We start from the raw sequence: 15672 nt of genomic DNA, 5'->3' as shown, positions 1-15672 counted from the left end.
ACTGCGATTCAAGATTCAGTGCACTTACAGTAAGATCACTGAATACAATGAAATCTGTTCTTTGTTAGACCATGTTCTGTGCCTTGCCCTATACTGTATGTGAAACGAGCCACCCCATGTGTCATGAAATCTAAAAACTATGCAGTACGAAGTACCAATAGATCAATGTTAATTATTTAAGCAGCCATGCGATGGTTTGGATCATGTAGTCTTCAAGAGTTGCACAATAGGTACAGCACTGTAGAGAATAAATATTTATTTATTTAAGCTAAATGTAATGTAAATCTTATCAGATATGATTTACATGTTTGGGGAATAGATGGGAGTAGATCATTGTAAGGTGGCATCACATAAGTTGAGCCTATATTAAATCAAGAAGAAACAAATATCTGTACACCACATTGATTGTAACAACATGGCTTTTTTATTTAAGATAAAAAGTATGACATTTTGACAAGCCAGATGTTTTTGTTACTTAGGTTGTGGTGCACGTGAACTTAAAGAATGTATTTTTTCATTGTTCATTATTTTTAATTTTTCTATTGCCATGATAATCCAGCGTGTAAAAGGTGACTTGTGATTCTCATACCTTACACATACTGTATTTCCTTGGCAATTATTGCCCTGAATGTTTTGCACATGAGGAATTTGTCTGAGGTCGGTGCATTATTTTGTATTGCCATGTACTGTATGTTGTGAGGAATTTGTCTGTGAGATTGGTGCACACTGATAACATTATAGAATTGTTTAAATTATTTACAACTATTAACTACAAATAATTTATGAAACAGGAATAGACATCAGGCTATGATGATGATGATGGGTTTTTGTGCAGTGATGATAAATACTGGGTCCAAAAAAAATTCAAAATTCTTTCAGTACTGTAGGGCGAGGTGGAGCCTGCAGTAGCCTACCATTGCGGCTCAAGAATCCACCACTCCTGAGTGAAATGTCTGGGGCTGAAGTCTGGTGCAACGCACATGTCCTCTCTCTCTGGAAAGATTGGAGACTCCGATGGAAGCTCATCTGAGGTCCTCAGACGAGCTTCCATCGGAGTCTCCAATCTTTCCGGTTCTCCATACCAGCTCCGAAGAGCTCTCAGCTGCCGCATCCTTCTTCAGGATTTGTTAACGCGGAGCATCCTCGATCAATGCCCGCGCGTTGGTTCCCACAGGACGAGCCTGCTGGCCGGGAGCTCCCGATGTCTGTGGCAGTGGTCGGCCAACTTCATCCTCCTAGCTCATACATGGGCAACTGGCGCTACAACTAAACTAGACTATATAGTGAAATTGGCTCTTAAAATTACTTTAGTCCAATATTTGAAACCCAGGTGTGCATATTAAAGCTGTTTTTGTAATCAACAAGTATGGAATAATGGATTAAATGTAATCAGCTACAATCGGTCTATAGACAGACTAACGATAGACGGTTCAAATGAGGGCTAACCCTAGACCATAGGTCTAGATGACGGCTGGTGTTTACTGGGATGCATACTACATACACACAGAAAAAAAAAGGTTCCAACTGGAACCAAAAATGGTTCTTCAGAGCGATTCCATAGAAGAACCATTTTTGGTTCCACAAAGAACCTTTTTCACCAAGGTTCTTTAAAGAACCATTTATTCGAATGGTTCGATAAAGAACCATTAAAGGTGCTTCAAAGAACCATCAAAAAATGGTTCTTTGAGGAACCATTTCTGGTTCCTCAAAGAACCATGTCAAAAAAGGTTCTCTGAAGAACCTTTTGCAAAATGGTCTTTATAATGGTTCTTCAGCAAAAAAAAATGGTTCTTCAGCTAAAAAAAATGTTTCAGCTAAAAAAGTGGTTCTTAGGGTAATACATGTTTCACTACACTTTAAAATATATCAGATTTGTTGGAAAAGATGAACACGAGATTAGTTATAACTCTTTGAATTTAATCAAATCATCATTTAATCAAAATTCAACATCAGTACAACAGTTTCAAAACATTTAAATCTCTTAAGTGCTGTGCAAGTAAAAAATAAGAATACAAAGCAAGTCCACCTCATACAGGCTCCAGCCGCATACTTGACAGAGTTCAAAACAATGTGTTTACTCTTCCAGAGCTTCTCATCAACAGCAATGGGTACCTCCAAGTTCTTAAAATGAGCCTGCAAGTTCACTGGAAGTTCTTGAAGGGACAAGTCACTGACTGTTGGTTGTGCATCATCTTTGATGAGATTTCCAAACCCAACACTGCTGAAGCAGTGCGCGCCACCGCCGCCACATAGCTCTTGAAGTCGACGTGGGACTGCCGTCCTGCCTGGGCGACATCCACGTAGCCTGCGTCGTTCACGTCCCCGCTCGTGCCGTGGCCGGTTTTGTTGGCGTCGTAAGCAGCGTCACAACTAGTGCAGCTGCTGTTTGCCGTGTGGTGATGGTGGTGGGGAATGCTGAGGTACAGGGCGCCCAAGCTGCTGCAGGAGAAGCCAGCCGGGTGCACATCCTCCTAGGAGCCATGGGAGGACTTGAGTGGACGACTGGGACAGGCTGGAGCACAGGGGACACTGTCGTACGCGTTCTGAAGAAGGAGAGGGGTTCAGTTAGTCACATTTAAGATAGTTAAGTCTATCCTTTTCATACAAAATGGAAAATGGTTAGCAGTAGGTTTGTGTGGATGATAGACGATAGGAATAACAGCACCTCCAGTCTTTTACTGTTCTAAATGTTCACTTTCTCTTTCTGGGGCCAAAAAGATGTCTTACTAGGCTTGAGTTAACATTTCTGAGTTGACATCAATACTAAAATGAACCTTGTATGTGATTCATGTGTGCATGCACAATTAGTGCATTTATTATCCTGTTAGTGTTTACAATTAGAATTACAATTGAGGAAACAGATTGCTCCAATCTGATTTCAATGCATCTAGTGCAGTTTCTCAGCCCTTTTGGGGTCTGTGTCCCATATCCAACATCCAATGTCATGATACAAATACTTTATATGATTCTAAAATGTTTACTTTTATGCCAATACCTTTTGTATACAGAACGTTGTAGTCGAGGATGTTTTGTCTGATATCCTCCAAGCTCTCGTGCTCAGGAGGGACGACTGCCTTTCTGGTTCCATACGGTCACTGCTACCAATACAGCTGCAACACACACACATGCACACACACAATTATTGTGGGTAAAAGACAGTATGTGCAAAAGGATGATGCCTGCATGATGCTGGGGATAAACCAGAATAACAGCGGTTCAAAAACCAAATGATTTAAAAAATAAAAAATTCTGCATTCATTCTTTTAAAATGTAAATTAAATTTTCAGAATTGTATATATGTAAACCTTTTAACTCATTGAGTGCCAATCCCGAACTAGTTCGGCTTTATTAGCGTATCGTAGAGTGCCGATCCCGAACAAGTTCGGCTTTTAAAAAAAAAAAAAAAAAATTTTTTTTTTTTTTGATTTTTTTTTGGACCCCATCAAATCTGGTGAACATGATTTCAATCGCGATTTTGCATGTTCCACCCCCATACAACCCCATCTAACATACAGGGCAGCCATTTTTGTTTACATTACATGTAAAACATAATGGCGATTATTTCCAATCGGATTTTTTTGTTTGAAAGCTGTGAACAAACTGCACAAATCCACTCCAATGCAATCCAGGATTGCATTGGATTTTTTAGAGCTCATTCTTCTCTGTTTTTTTCCCATGCATGAGGTGTGCAAGGTTTAATCATGGCTAAGTTGACGAAAATAAGGCTTCTAAAATGCTTGGTAGCCAATAGCTAACTTCAAGCTAACTTCATCCTCTTCCTGTACATGCACAAAGGAAAGTGTTCAGGCAAGTAGGGCTTGGGCTTGGGCTCCAGGGCTTGGGCATGCATTACCAGCATATCTCTATTATTCTCTGGTCACTGGGCGCCCTCTAGTGGTGATAGGCTGGCACTCAATGAGTTAAGTCATCTTATACTGCATAAACCTTAATTACCACTTTTGATGATGATGACCCACTTTTCAACCCATCTTCATTAAAGCTCGCAATTTTGTCTCTACTCTGTGTCTCATAGGAGGACTGTGGGCAGTTCAGAAATCCATCTACCACTGACATTGTTTGGAAGATTCTTTTTTTTTATATTTATATTTTTATTATAGTGAAAACAATGGCTTCCATTATAACATTGCAACTTTCCAAGAATAGAAAGCCTAGTTTCTATTTGTTTTGATTCCCCATCGATGATGTCACTGGTAGACGGAGTTTTATGAATTTTGCTATTTTATCATGAACATTAGTGAGGACCAATTAAATGAAGATAGGTTGAAAAGTGGTGAAGTTGTCCTTTAATGTACAGTAGGGTCAACAAAATGTTTATATTTAACATTAGTCCAATACTTTTCAAACATCGATTTCACCATTGATATAAAACATACAGTACATAAATTATAATCTAAAAACACAGAATTTTCCATATTACTGACATTTAATTATTTTGTGCCATTATCTTGTGTGGATGTGTCATTGCACACACACACACACACACACACACACACACACACACACATTCCACAGGATAACTTACTTTCTCACAGCACATCTTGTATTCATTTGCTGCCAGCACACGTTCTGGAAGGAAATACAGAGCTAAAGTCAATTTCCCCCTCTTTTTAAACACACATTGACCTGTCATTTAAATAACACAGACCACACATTACTCAAAATGCCTTCAACAACTTTACTAAACTTGACTTTTAAGCTAGTTTACATCAAAGTTCAACTACATGCCTTCACAGACCACACATTACTCAAAATGCCTTCAACAACTTTACTAAACTTGACTTTTAAGCAAGTTTACATCAAAGTTCAACTACATGCCTTCTTAGCTTTCAGCTAAAACAGTCAATTGAATTAGCAGCTGCAGCTAACAGCTAACCAACAGTAATGTTGTCTCTTCCCTCTGCCCTGGCTGTCACAACAAACACATAACTACTGCTCGTTCTGCATGGCAGTGGAACATTCTAACGTCTAACTAAAACATGTTGAAAGTCGAAAGAACCTTACCTTACTTCCAGAATGAAGGAAATGTTGAAGAATGGAGTTGACAAACTTAGCTAAATAAAACTCCAGTTTCAACGGAGATGTGACGCTGACGCAGCAGTTCTTTCCTTCTCTATCCTGAGAGAAGGAAAAAGTGGGCGGGGCCGACATAATGCCGGCCCGCTTGTTGTGTGTGTGTGTGTGTGTGTGTGTGTGTGTGTGTGTGTGTGTGTGTGTGTGTGTGCGTGTGTGCGCGCGCCACGGAGAGAGAGAGAGACCCCGGCTCAGAAAAGATATGGGTCGTCGGGGGCGTGCGACCCAAGACCACGGCAACACTGAACATACACATACACATTCTCGTCACAAGACAGCGGTTAGCGGAGAGTGTGTGTGTGTGTGTGTGTGTGTGTGTGTGTGTGTGTGTGTGTGTGTGTGGTGACAGCGGTTGTAGCCTGACAGCGGTTAGCGGGGATCATCTTTCTGCTCCAGTATGCAGACAGCGGTTAGCGGGGATCATCTTTCTGCTCCAGTATGCATACTACATACACATACACATTCTCGTCACAATGCTATGGCACACACACCGACACACGCACGCAAACACGCAGAGTTCACTTCCCCTTTATTATAACGCGCTGGGGACCGGTCGCCGTGCGCTATTATTCATAATCGCTCCCTGTGCATGGATCACGGTCACGGAGCTGAGGGATAGCTCTTTCAATCTTTGGGCTAAAAAAAAGGATAATCTAATTGCAACAGGATTTTTTTTTTCTTTTTAAATCTAGCCCATCTGTAGGCCTACATAGACCACTGGTTGTCCTGAAAGACAGTGGGGTTTCGTTGCTTTTGCTTGTAAAATGCCGAGATATTTGCGTTTTCGGAGAAAGTCATTCCTAGGCTAGGGCTTTTATTCCACTTCTCGCTGCTGTGCACCTCAGCCGCCGGGATCGGTGAGTTATTGGATGATTTATCTGTCTTTTATGTTATGATGATGATGATCTTGTGTTGTTAGGGGAATAGATTAAAAACAGAAAGGTAATCTTGTCGCACGGTATGATCAGGGACAGTAGGAGGGGTGGAGGCTGGGTCCCCCCGCTCCCCAAAAGTCTCACTCCTAAACTTTTACTGAAGCTTTACCCAGGGGGCAAAGGAAGGTGTGCTGCATTTGCCCCGACATACAAAGTTGTCCACCAGAAATATTATCTATGACCTAGTAGGATCACAACCTATATGGACAACCCGGTCAATTTGTACAACAAAGTCCCAATATGGCCGCCTCAATATTACCCCCTATTAGTTTTAATGGGGGTTGAATAGGGCAAAATTTTAAACTGAGGGATATTTCCACGAAACTTCACAGGTTGATCAATGGTATACATATGAACATTTTTTGTATTGAAAGTTTCCATGAAATCCAATATGGCCGCCACAATATGGCCGCCATAATGTAAGGACCCAGAAAATAGGTTTTGCCTCTAACTTCTGAACCAGATGAGCTAGAAACTTGGTGTCTATTTCATGGTGTCTGACCATGGGAGACTCAATGGAATAGCTAATTTTATTATTGGGTGTGTCTGGACCTTTATTGTGCATATTTGCAAGATGGTGGACTCCCAAAATAGAGCTTTAACATAATTTCTACCATGATTGTTGACTGCTTTTGCAAATACAAGCAATATGAATCCATTTGCTAAGATTTATGGCACAGAAGGGACTTATACCTGTATTATTCTTGAGTTTGCATGTTGTCAAAATGGCTGTAAACGAGATATTATATTTCCTGTCCGATTCTACTGTATGTAGTTGTAGCAATGACTTCAGATAAAATCAGAGACCAAAACAATGTATCTTAGAAATTATTTTTTAATTAAAAAAAAAGAAAAAAAGAGAGAGATTATCTCAATGAAATGAATGCAACTACCTTTTTGGGTCTTTCACACATAGACATGCACATGCTTTCCAACAACTTCAGCTTCAGGGAAATTATAATGAACACATGATTAAAACAGGCTGCATTATAATGCAAATAATTGCTAGTCACTATCACTGTCATGTGTACCTATCCTGCTGCATCTTGTCTCCAGTCCTTGGCAACGACACCCCAAGTAGCATGCAATTCCCTTCTTCGCACATGAACAGTTTTTCTGGCAGCCTTTGATACAGCTACATGATATTGCCTTGTCCATTGATATAGGCCAGGCTGGCTCTGTAGATGGACAGGGGACTGCCTTTCCATCACTGAGAGACCATCCATATTCAGTCAATCAAGGGATGTCTGGCTTCGCGATGTGTGCAGTTTTATCTATTATGGCTGCTAGAGCAGCTCTTTTCAGGTGCAGGCCAAAGGCATTAGCGAGTTTAAGCTCGCTACGGCAACGGCAGATGACAACGGTAATCGGAAATGATCCGCGCTCGATAGATCAACCTGCCGTCGCCGCGGCCGTCTCTACTACGGCAGAAGGTCCCTTCCCACGTAGCGCCTACTCCGTCTGCTGCATGTACGCGTCGCCATGGGAACCAAAGCGTTCAGTGAAAGGGGTGGGAACCCGTCACCGCCAAGGCTTTGCTTAACCATTTTGATCGCTACGGCGATTAAGTCATAGCAGCCGTAGTCCGCCTGGCGTTGCCGTATTGAAAACTATCTAGCTTAAACTCGCTATTTTCTGTAGGTGGCAGCAGCTTCAACAGGGTTGATCGGTTATTTAGGAACTTGTACACTCTCAGCTTTGCCAGGTCAAAGTCCTCCGAATGGTCAGCTTTTGATGCATATACAGCTATTGTGAGGTCTCTAGCCTGATTCTTGACATCCTCTGAGAGGGAATAAGAGGAATTTTCACCAAACTTCTGAAGTGCAGGGAGATCTAGACCCTTGCTGGTCTTGAACCATGCCTTCTTTCCAGTGAAAAATGGATAGCTGGTGGTATCTCTGCCACTCAGGCTGTGAATAAAGGGCAGGGCAGAGTTTTTTGCTGTCTCTGAAAACAAAGCAAACCTTCTAAGATTCCTCTGTGAAGAATGGTGTCAAAATGAGACACTTAAGTCTGCTCTTGGTACAACCAATCTTTACCTGAGTGGAGGATTTAAAGAAGAGACAAGGAGTGTGGTGATCAAGGAGGGGTGTGTTGTTGATGTCCCTGCACTAGAGTCAACACAACAGGAGGCCGACACAAGGGTAATTCTACACACCATCTACAGTGTCCAGGCTCACAAAGTTGACAGAGTTGTCATCCATGCTAATGACACAGACATCATCATCATGTGCCTATATCATGCTGCCACCCACCTCCTAGACCTTCCAGAGCTGTGGGTGAGAACAGAGCAGGATGCATATCTTCCTATCCATCACATGGTCTCAGCCCTTGGACTCGCACAGTGTCGTGCCCTGCCCTTTATTCACAGCCTGAGTGGCAGAGATACCACCAGCTATCCCCTTTTCACTGGAAAGAAGGCATGGTTCAAGACCAGCATGGGTCTAGATCTCCCTGCACTTCAGGAGTTTGGTGAAAATTCCTCTTATTCCCTCTCAGAGGATGTCAAGAATCAGGCTAGAGACCTCACAATAGCTCTATATGCATCAAAAGCTGACCATTCGGAGGACTTTGACCTGGCAAAGCTGAGAGTGTACAAGTTCCTAAATAACCGATCAACGCTGTTGAAGCTGCTGCCACCTACAGAAAATGCCTTTGGCCTACACCTGAAAAGAGCTGCTCTAGCAGCCATAATAGATAAAACTGCACACATCGCGAAGCCAGACATCCCTTGCTTCACTGAATATAGATGGTCTCTCAGTGATGGGAAGGCAGTCCCCTGTCCATCTACAGAGCCAGCCTGGCCTATATCAATGGACAAGGCAATATCATGTAGCTGTATCAAAGGCTGCCAGAAAAACTGTTCATGTGCGAAGAAGGGAATTGCATGCTACTTGGGGTGTCGTTGCCAAGGACTGGAGACAAGATGCAGCAGGATAGGTACACATGACAGTGATAGTGACTAGCAATTATTTGCATTATAATGCAGCCTGTTTTAATCATGTGTTCATTATAATTTCCCTGAAGCTGAAGTTGTTGGAAAGCATGTGCATGTCTATGTGTGAAAGACCCAAAAAAGCAGTTGCATTCATTTCATTGAGATAATCTCTCTCTTTTTTTTCTTTTTTTTTAATTAAAAAATAATTTCTAAGATACATTGTTTTGGTCTCTGATTTTATCTGAAGTCATTGCTACAACTACATACAGTAGAATCGGACAGGAAATATAATATCTCGTTTACAGCCATTTTGACAACATGCAAACTCAAGAATAATACAGGTATAAGTCCCTTCTGTGCCATAAATCTTAGCAAATGGATTCATATTGCTTGTATTTGCAAAAGCAGTCAACAATCATGGTAGAAATTATGTTAAAGCTCTATTTTGGGAGTCCACCATCTTGCAAATATGCACAATATAGGTCCAGACACACCCAATAATAAAATTAGCTATTCCATTGAGTCTCCCATGGTCAGACACCATGAAATAGACACCAAGTTTGCGTTTCTAGCTCATCTGGTTCAGAAGTTATAGGCCTATTTTCTGGGTCCTTACATTATGGCGGCCATATTGTGGTGGCCATATTGGATTTCATGGAAACTTTCAATACAAAAAATGTTCATATGTATACCATTGATCAACCTGTGAAGTTTCGTGGAAATATCCCTCAGTTTAAAATTTTGCCCTATTCACCCCCCATTAAAACTAGGGGCTAATATTGAGGCGGCCATATTGGGACTTTGTTGTACAAATTGACCGGGTTGTCCATATAGGTTGTGATCCTACTGGGTCATAGATAATATTTCTGGTGGACAACTTTGTATGTCGGGGCAAATGCAGGTTTCCTAAAAAAAGGCTGGTTTGCCCCCTGGGTACTTGGCAGCCCTAGCATGTGGACAAATCGTATCCAACGACAACAAGGTTTTTGGGTCTGAGAGGAGCTACATCTCATCTCATTAATGGTGGTCCGTGGCTAAAATTCCGCTAAAAAAATAATGGACCTTGACATGAAAAAGGTTGAAAACCACTGCCACACGCCACAGTGTTGTTTGCTCGTGTGTGACTGTGACAGGAGACGAGCAGGATAGCAGCAGAGTGGGGAGTGTTTGACAGCCACCGTAACAGCACAGCGACACATGGCTCCCTCACAATAGGCGCTATGTAGCGTCGGGAGCGTTTGCTTAACATAAGTGTTTATAAATATTTGTGTAAAAGTCTATGGGGAAAATCAATGGGAGATTTCTTTTAGTGGGACCAGTAAACCACTTCTGCTGCGATGCTCAGTAGTGAAGTGTGACGTAATTTACGCATCCTACCTACCTGGTTCGCGGTTTTCTTCCCCCATTCTGAATTCCCATAGACCATTTTCATATCGCGTCAAATGATCTATCTCAGCGGTTTGACTCATATGGATATGAAGAATAAACTGATGATGAAAAAACGCTAATGTTACTGTCACCGAATTAGTTAAAATTTCGCTAGAAACAGGCTTTATCACGACTGACTATCATAAACCATACAGAGCCACCTCGCCGACAATATCGCAAAGACCGTTTGTTTATTTTTGGACCACAATGCTTATGATACGATTTAAGATGACCCAATGTTATTCTCCATAGAGAATTACTTCCGTGGAACCAGGGGATGAGCGAGTCACGTCATGACTTCACTGTGAATGCAGTGGAAGTCCAAGTCCCAAACAAATGGACAAACTGAAACAAAATATAAATAGGCCTACAAATCCATCAATTAAACTCATAAACAAATAAAACATACAACTTAAATAATTACTTCAAAAGTGTAAACGTTGACGCGGTTCACAGAACAAACCTTGTCAACTGCACCACGCTGACTGACAGTTGCCATATATGGTCATAGACCGGAAATGACATGAAGCCATGAACGCAACATTTATTTAGAAAATAAATGCAAAATAAAATGTAAAAAATAACAGTTAAGGCAGCCACAACGTATATCCTTTTTTTCAGCTTGTAGATCTTATTATTATTATATATTATTATTATTATTATTATATTTTTTTTCTTCTTTTTTTCATAAAACACCCAGATAAAGTATTGGCTGACAGTTATGGCATTGGCACATCAGGATGAGACTGATTGTGGTATTGTGGTTTGTTTGTGGTGTCAGATTTGTGTTACTAATTGTCATAAATAAAGCTACAGTATATAAAATATAGAGCTATATTATAACAACATAAAATAACCATTTATTAAGTTATCATCTGTAGATAACTTAATATGCTGATTGCATTGTTTAATACTTTACTTTACTACTTTATTATTGGTGAAATGGATTTACAGTTGAAATCTGTCATCAGATGCTTTTGTGATGTCACAAATAACTACCAAAAGGGTAATGATTAATGAACATTTGTTGAATGTGTGTTATTAAACTGTGAGCAAACAAACAGCATGCATTTTGTCTAAATTAAGATTAACTAGCCCTTACCCGTTCAAAGATATGAGCTCCGAAATGATGTGCAGTGTGTGGGTTATGGGATGTGCACTGTGCACACAGTATATGAGGGATGGAAAGTAACTCTAACTGGTGCTTGCATGCTAATATGTAGGAGCATCAATGTAAGAAATACCCGTTCCATTTAACGGCTACAGAGATACTGTGTACCGATCTGCATGATTTTTGGACAACATCTGTAACAGGGCCAGAACCACCCCCCCCCCCCCCCCCCCCCGTGTGTGTGTGTGTGTGTGTGTGTGTGTGTGTGTGTGTGTGTGTGTGTGTGTGTGTGTGGGTTTGTGTGTGATTGTGCATGGCCTGAACAACAGCGCCCCTCCCTTAACATGTGTGGTCACAAAAGGTACTGTAGGCTAATATAGATACACCATAAAAATGCTAATATACAGCATACGATTTGTGAAAGTGACAAACGGGCTTCACAGTTATGTCAGGTGTGTTCATATGCTGATGGTGATGCGATTTCAGATCAATTGCTCCAGCCACTGAGGAGAAACGCTGAGACAGACAGACAGACAGACACTCACTCACTCACTCACTCAGACATTCGCAAAATTATAGTATAGATATCACTATGCTAAAGCCCTTTTGTTTTGTTTTGTTTTAAGGAGACTCTCAGGTGATCGGGTCATCTCAGCGTGTGGTAGCTAAAGTGGACGATGAGGTGACCTTTCCCTGCTACATCTGGCCTCCTGTCGACGTGAGCAAGAGGTTGGTAGAGTGGACAAAGCTAAGACCTGGTCTGGAGCCAGAATATGTCCACATCCGCCAAAATGGCCATACGATTGTGTTTGACCAGAGAACATCGCTATTTGGCGAGGAGGAGCTGCGTGGTGGAAACATCTCACTGAAGCTGTCCAGGGTCCAACTCTCAGACGAGGGGACGTTCAGATGTTTTGTTCCCAGCCTGGGCAGCAGCAGTTTGATCCAGCTCCGAGTTGTAGGTAAGATTTAGGATGTGAAAACAACAAGGAAGAACAGACCATCACAAAATAGATTCCATTAAACTGTTTTTTTATCTCGGGAAGCATATAGATGGATGGGATATATATTTTGCATAGTCATTAGAAAAAAAAGAAGAAGAAATCACATGACTGGTCACCTCGGTGATGTAGCCCAAGGTCAACAGGTTTCGGGTCTCGCAACTTCATACCCCTCGCTCAGGTGACCCAGCCAGGGTGATCAAGTCCAGAATTTACGTCCCAGTAGCTACCCACGATCAGTCCCAGTATTATTGTCAGACAGACAGATACTGTAGTGGTCAACTTGGAGAGGGACACTGAATTTCCACACTCACCCCAGGGGGTCTTGAGTGTATACTGTACCCTCATCAAATAACCCATGATGGTCACAAATGTAATGAAAGGGATATTGACAATTATTATTCAGTATTATTTCAGATGCATTTGGTAATACTTATATTAACTTTATGAACTTAAATACAAATATATTGGACATAAAATAATTCAAAACTTGCATGCTTGGAATTGGAACAGCTGACATCAGTAATATATCAGTATTCAGATATTGACCCGTAGTAAAGGTGGAGGCTGCAAGTGGCCTGTGCCCATGTATTCTGTAGATGGATGGCCTTTTACCCCAATATTTCTGTTCAATAGATGGATATACAGATCATGATCATGATCATGTTTATTTGTTTTAGCAGGGGCTGTGACTGTGTCTCCGACTCCAATCTCTGTAGACTTGTCGACAGAGATTGTCATTCCAGGTAATGAATATGTCCATTCTATTCTATTTTAACACCTTGACCAACCTCTATAAACACATTTGTCGTACTGTAAGACTGTATTAAGTCAGTGTAACATATGCTATATATATATATACATATATATATATATACTGTATGTATAATAATTTCATCTAGATAGTCATAAGTGCATTTGTACAGATCTGACGAGCATAAGCTAGCATAGGCTAGCTTTCCCCTGGACCCTCATTTTCATTTAGCATATCTATAATCTCAACGCGTTGCATTGCAGTGGTTCTCAATCTTGGGCCTGGACCCCCAGGGGGGTCCCCAAATTATTTTGGGTCGTCCTCAGATTAACTTAATGTGCACATTGTTTTTTCACTCAACAGTTAACAAACCTTTAAACCTCTAAAATTACAAATTTAACATTGGCCAAATTGTCAAATATTCGAGGCAGAAATTGGTAAAATAGGCAATCTACATGCTCAAAAGTTGTGAGCATGTCGATCTGCAATTTTCACAAAAGAACGAACAAAATGTAAATCCTCAACTCTTAGTGCTCGTCAGGGTGGGGGGGGTCCAGTTAAAATATGATTATTTTGGGGGCCACAGCCTGAAAAGGTTGAGAACCACTGCACTACACATCTGCAAAAACAACTCGACAACCATGTATGTGGTTATGCCAAAAAAGCAACGTCTTGAGACGGATTGTATGGTAGGTCACAATAACTCGTCCCATGTCATTGATATCGAACAATCCGCTAGTACGGGTCTTCAACGTTTTTCAGGCCAAGGACCCCTTAGCAGAGAGAGAGATGAAGTAGGGAGCCCAGTCCCCCACTACATATGTTAGATATATTCATATTGAACATTTTCCATAGCTAGTTTGACAGCAATATCATCAGTATTATGTGAATGAATGCTTTTGCTAGTATGCATTTCAGACATTTAACCATTTCCTGTATACCCTTAAAGGAGTAGTTCACCCCCAAAATGACTTTTTTTCTATTGATTAGTCACGCCATGGAGACTAGAGTTCAATAATATTTTTTGGTTTTTGTCACATTCCTAAGACAAAAATTTGATTCGAGTAAATTTACCCCCATTGATTCCGGATGGGGACCCGTTTCGAAACGGGTCCCCATCCGGAACGAATGGGGGTACATTTATTGTTATCACATTAGGAATGTGACAAAAAACTAAAAATATTATTGAACTCTAGTCTCCATGGCGTGACTAAAAGTCATTTTGGGGGTGAACTACTCCTTTCTGATTGTCCATATTCCATCCTGATTGGCTGATATTGGCTTTCAAAGGTTGTAAGATTGGTCCATTTTGGACAAAATGCCTCAAATCACAAATGCAGAGTGCAATTAACATGAAATCGCACACACACGTTCCCACTAGGCCGAGGAAGAAATGCCACTTCAGCCTCATGGTGGCATTATAACTATTCGTGGTTTTACCTATAACTCCACCGATCAGTTTCAAACTTTGTAAGCGCACTCCCTGTAGGCCAAGGAAAAACCCTTTCCTTGTATTTTTCACATCAGCCTTTTATAGCGCCACCATGAGGCCGACTTATGTAAGACACAATTTTGGATATTACTCCTTCAAATTTTACCCAAAATTAACACAAATCAGTACACAGTATCTCTACAGTCATATGATCAAGATGGATCTGTCCCGTATTAAATATTCACTCCTGATTGGCTAAGATTGGCCTCCAAACTTTGCAGGATTGATCCGTTTTGAACAAAATGCCTCAAATCAAACACAGCGTGCAATTGTAATGAAATTGTGCACGCACAATCGCAAAAGGCCAAGGAAGAAATTACACTACAAAATGTTCAAATCAGCCTCATGGTGGCGCCATGAAAGGTCTAAGATTGGTGAAGAACACATGCCACCCTTTTTACATTGGCCTATTATAGCACCACCAGGACGTGTGGCTGGTGGAGTCCTGTGCTCGGAAGAGCACTTCTTCTAGTTGGTTCTGCATTATTTTGTCATGCACAAAACATTGAAACTATGTTTGCTCATTATTCACACAATGTTCAACTAATAAGTGATTTACTAAAACGATGTACATTGGGTCTTGGCCCTAAAGGTATAGAGAGAGCAAAAGCCTGAGGATAGAGAATGGATTAACAACATTGATTACTCCATCCTGCTATCCAATGACGTAACATTGTACAGTATGTGTGTGGTGTTTTGTTGATGTTAATGTGTTCACCCTCTTTTACATCCTCACCAGGTGAACAAGTTGACAAATCAGCAGGTAAGGTGTGTGTGTGTGTGTGTGTGTGTGTGTGTGTGTGTGTGTGTGTGTGTGTGTGTGTGTGTGTGTGTGTGTGTGAGTGTGTGTGTGTGTGTGTGTGAGAGAGAGAGAGACAGTATAGCTTAGCTCAGAACAATGGAAAAACTACACCATCGCAAG

General features: G+C 41.1%; 1 long non-coding RNA gene across 1 annotated transcript; it reads right to left on the bottom strand.

Annotated features, from left to right (window-relative positions):
• Window positions 1–2042: 2042 nt before the first annotated feature.
• Window positions 2043–5139, bottom strand: LOC308300122. The gene is made up of 4 exons (XR_013962806.1): window positions 5023–5139; window positions 4544–4587; window positions 2996–3110; window positions 2043–2543 (listed from the first exon to the last, which is right to left on the bottom strand). It is a non-coding gene; the product is annotated as an uncharacterized lncRNA (long non-coding RNA).
• Window positions 5140–15672: the final 10533 nt, after the last annotated feature.

The sequence above is a fragment of the Nannobrachium achirus genome, assembly GCF_963921795.1.
Source record: "Nannobrachium achirus genome assembly, chromosome: 15".
Classification (NCBI taxonomy): Eukaryota; Metazoa; Chordata; class Actinopteri; order Myctophiformes; family Myctophidae; genus Nannobrachium; species Nannobrachium achirus.
Note: the sequence above shows the minus strand (reverse complement) of the source record. Positions and strands in the feature narration are given on the sequence as shown.